Source organism: Gastrolobium bilobum, unplaced genomic scaffold (genome assembly GCF_033153095.1).
Source record: "Gastrolobium bilobum isolate Gb01-03AN ecotype WA unplaced genomic scaffold, APGP_CSIRO_Gbil_v1 utg82280, whole genome shotgun sequence".
NCBI classification, from domain to species: domain Eukaryota; kingdom Viridiplantae; phylum Streptophyta; class Magnoliopsida; order Fabales; family Fabaceae; genus Gastrolobium; species Gastrolobium bilobum.
In genome coordinates, this window is record NW_026898484.1 from 42570 (window position 1) to 47944 (window position 5375).

Genomic DNA, 5375 nt, shown 5'->3' on the forward strand with positions numbered 1-5375 from the left:
TAATCAACATTTTTGGAATGATTTTGGGCTGATTGGGGCACACAATATGGCTGATCATATAATGGTTATTAGGTCAAAAGATTGACTAGGTGCAGACTTAGTTTTAAGAGGATAGGATAGGAGTTTGTTGACTAGATTTGATTTGCAACAACTCCACTCTTTCCTCCACAAAAGGGGCGCTCCATGATCAGATTTTTGGTGAAAAATCTGATTCAAATTTATTCCTCTTTCATCTCCTTAAGTGTTTCCTTTTTGTGATATTCTCCTTAGGGTTTTTTGGAAAATAAAAGGCCATTCTTTTTTTTGGATAACAAAAGGCCATTCTCTCTTACAATTTGTGCGCAACTTTATGTGAGTTTGATTTGCAGAAAACTCTCTCATCTAAATTCATTGAAACAGAGCCTCCTACCTCTTCACAAGGGACGCCTAGCTTGCTCCTTTGTGGTGTTCGAATTGGTGGCTTTTCAAGAAGATTTATTGCGTCTTGACAAAGGGTGGTGTGGATCAACATTAGAGGGTTTTAACCTTCAAGCCTAACACTGATCACCTTGGAGTTTTGAGTTACGAACAAGGTATCTCTCTGTCCTAGAGTATGTATCTTGATTGGTATGTGTGTTTCCGCTTTGAAAAAAAAAATTTCATCCTCACATGCCTGCGGCCTTCAAGGCTCGTTCTTTCAATTCAAGCAACAATGCATGAACATACAATTTCACACAATGTCAAAAGCACAAAATCCAACCATAACCTTTCACTAGGTGTGGTGGAACACACGAGGGAATAAAACTCAAGTTCCAATGGTTTACCTCAACTCCAAACGCAATGCTCCCCACATAAGCTTCAAGCTTATTCCACTTCTATTGGTTCCGTGAGAGACAACTTATATGATCAAACAACAATGACCATCAACCAATTGCAAACAATCAATCAATTTCACAAGAATTATAACCAATTATAGCCACTTAGGCCTAATGGCCCTCTCACAATTAATTCAACTACCTCAACCACTTGAATCATCAAACTAATTCACCAACCTACCAATTATGCACTAAAGCATCAACCATGGCCTAAAACATATTTTCACATCATTTTTCCTCCAACCACACTATGGTTCGAAATCCTCAAGGAAGTACCCTACAAGGTTTTCAATCCAATCCAACACTCACACATATCATACAATCCTATTAATTCACACCACTGCTCTCCAATTCAATTATCCAATCCCATCATCATGCCAATTCATAAAGTCTTGAAATTTCATCACAAAATTGTCTAAGTTATAATTCCCAAATCACAATAATTTTTATTACATCAATCATCATCATTTATCATTCTAAGCATTTAATTTCAAAGAAGACATACCATTTAATGCTCCTAACTATCATAACTCAACACACATCATCAAAACCCTCACCATTTTATGATCCAAATAAAAACTCCATGAGAATGTGAAAACTTACCATCAATAGCTTCCAATGGTCCTAGGGAATGATCTCCAACCAATGAATCAACCCAAAAAGCACCAAAAATTCCCCAAAATACACAGAATTTTGTGGCTAATTTATGGGGTTTTCTCCCTCCACAATGCTCCCCACAAGATGCTCTCTACATGAAAGTTACTCACAATCTCAAGGGGAACAACTTTGTAGTTGGAAGTTTCTCTCAAAAGTGGCTAGAAAAAAGTTAGAAATCAAAGCTCTCAATGCACTTAAAATGAAGAAACCTCACGGGAGAAGAAGGAGAAAGAGGAGAGAAAGTGTTCTGAAATTGTGATGCTTTTTTCCACTTACTCACTTAAGTCACTTAAGTGGGTCTCACACACCAATTAACTTTCTTAAATCACCCAATATAACCCACAAATTCATAACTTACATATTTTTCTCATTCACGTCATATTTTTATTTCCTAACAATACTGATCATATTTTCACGCTTATCGAAACAATTATACCGTAGTATTTTACACCGTAAAATCATTATTCATCAAATTTTTCGAAACTTGCCTGTCCACTCGATTTTTCGTTCTGAATCCATTTCGGGCATTATTTTTACCATACGAGGCTTTCTACTCAATTTTTTCTGCCTAGGGTTATGTGTTTGGTAAATTATCATTTTGCCCTTTTTACGTATTTTGGCCCTAATTTCACGATTTTCATTAAATCCTACCCCTTAATCCATATTATCACATATAATTATGTAGTTTAGAAATATGAGGTGTTATAAGTGTCAAATTTGAAGTTTGACACCTCATCTAAGAGTCGTTAGATGAAAAAAGATCAATGGTGTCACATGCTTACAAATCAGAGTCGTTGATCTTTTTTGATCTAATGGATCTCAGATGAGGTGTCAAATTTCAAATTTGACATTGGTGCCAAATGATCCTACCTTATATATATATATATATATATATATATATATATATATATATATATATATATATAGACACACACACACATATGGGCAGATTATATTTACAAACTTTTTTGTTTACAAACTACATTATCTTCTTTTGGGAGAACATAGTGTTCTCCCAAAAGAAGATAGTGTAATTTGTAAAAATTTGTCAAAAATGTTTGTAAATGGATCCTTCCCTATATATATATATATATGGGCTTTGATTTTCTCATGTTGCATGAGAATTGAATTCTTATGTTGTGACTCAATTAGTTGTGGGTCCCACACATTAAAAAAAGAAAAAGATAAAAAAAAATTGCACGCAAATCGAAGAGTCACAACATGACAAAACAGTTCTCATGCAACGTAAGAAGTGTTTTTCCTATATATATATATATAAAGGTTATTATGATATCCGTCTAGAATCCTAAATAGTTAAAATTTTATTGTTTGATTATTGAAATAAATTTTAAATGGTTCTTTAATGATTGGACATAAGCCACATTTTATAATCAAACTAAGATTAATTTTAGAGTAAACACCATTTTTGGTCCTTGGCAATATCTACGAAATCCTTTTTAGTCCCTGTCAATAAAAAAGGACCAAATTGGTCCCTAAATTTATGAAAAAAGGGCCACATTAGTCCTTATGTCAACTCCTCTGTCACTAACGTGGCCCTTTTTGCATACTGTTAGGGACCAATTTAGTCCTTTTTTATTGTCAGGGACTAAAAAGGATTTCGTAGATATTACCAGAGACCAAAAAGGGTGTTTACTCTTAATTTTATTTGCACAATTATTTCTTTATATTTGAGTTTATTTCGATCTTGTTAATTTAGTAAAAGTTTTGATCAAAAGATGTTTTATATTATGATGTATGTCTATGGTCGAGTTTAACTTGACCTAATGTAACTTATTAAAAAAAAAACTAAACTGGACCTTTTTCCTTTTTGAACTTGGACCTGACTCGTTCATGGCCCAATTAGTAATTACTGATGAAGTTGGATCAAGTCAATCTAATATTTAAATAATATATAATGTAAATATTATATGGGGAAGATTATATTTACAAACTTTTTGTTTACAAACTCTTACAAACTACACTAAGTATGACCGGTCATACTTCAATCAAGAGTGTATGACCGGTCATACTTAGCGTAATTTATAAAAAAAAGTTTGTAAACGGATCTTTCCTCATATTATATAACGCTAAGTTATAAAATTTTAAAGTTGGAAGACTAAGATTAATAGATGTTATACCATATATATCTTGAAACAAATTAAATCATTACAAAAATATTATTGCATTATGAAAAAATATTAATTTGAGTCAAAAAGCCTTTTAATTTCTTTTATTAATATTCTATCTTTATATATATATATATATATATATATATATATATATATATATATATATATACACCCTTTTTGTTAATAAATTATTTGTATCCAATCTAGTTGTTATGGACCCATATAAGGGGCCCATCAAGTGATAAGCCCAACAAGGGGCAATCCAAGATATGAATCGATAATAATCATGGATAGATATCCATCAAGGATACTAATCCTAATACGACATCATAGCAAGCAGGCCTGGGCCCTTACCAGAGGCACCAAAGGCCCATCCACACTACCCATATGTAACCTCTATAAATACAAGGTAAACCTTAAAGGTACGTTACGCTCTCTCTCTCTCTCTCTCTTACTGTTATGTTGTCACTGTGCGCACACACACACCCCTTTGGCTAACGTCGTTATAGTATACTGTGCACAGTGATTTGCTTGACTCAAGGGTATCTCCTTCATAGATACCTTGGAGAGGGCACTAGATCCAAGGGAAACATACCAACCTATTGGGCTGGACATCTCTATCTCAAGGACAGAACATTGGCGCCGTCTGTGGGGAATTCTTCTATGAATTTGAAGTTCCCACCAATATGACAAAGGATGGAAATCAAAACAAGGAGCAGTAGCCAGCAGTTACCCCAAAACCAGAATCAACCGATGGATCCAGTTCTGGAAGAGGTAAATCAGCCTCACAACCAGCTAAGAAACAACGTGGACTATGACCATGTCCATGTTAGTGAAGACATCTCGGACATCCCGTCCACTCCAGCGCATCAAGATAGGGGGGCCGATACAATTATTGCTCCAACAAGGAACAACCCTTCCCAACATCATGGGGATCCTGCTGCGTGTATTGCCCAATCAGCCGATCCAAATACTCGGCTGGCTCAGAACGCATTTGTTGCGATCAAGGAGCGAATTGCAGAGTTTGAAACTCGTAATAACCTGCAACGGCAGCAAGATTTTCGGACGATACGAGGGGAAAATAATAGGGGAATGCGAGACCTGGAACAACGCTTAACACAGCTAACTGTTAGTATATGGATTTCCTAGAGACAATCTTTTGATTAGATTAGGACATTTGTGTACCTTTTATATTGTCGCAAATAAATCATAAGCACTCTTTATCATGTTTCATATTTTGTCTCAATATCATTGTTTATATATTATATGAGTAATTGGATAAACCCCTTGGAATAGAATAGGTATCTCTTGAGTATCTGTGATGAGATCACGATCATGAGGATTCAAGGATACCAGATGTTTATTCCTAATTTTATGTTCTTAGTCTAGAGACACTGAGAATGGGGATCAGTAATCTCGGGTAAGACTAGCACGACTTATCTACTTGTATTCAGATACAAGGTGTAACACCCCGTATATATATCTGGTAATGTTATCATAATATCGTATTAAGCTGCGCTTAATTAAAATGCGGAATTACTTTTTCTTTTCAATTATGATGTCATTAACATTACCAACTTGCTTAATAATCAATTAATAATATATCGCCTGTATGTAATTGCAATAAAACAGTTAACTGAAATACCTCATAACATAGATAATAAAAATGTGGCTCTAGTCACGGAACTACAACAACGTAGACCAGACCATCTAACAGTTTATACAACTCCAAACT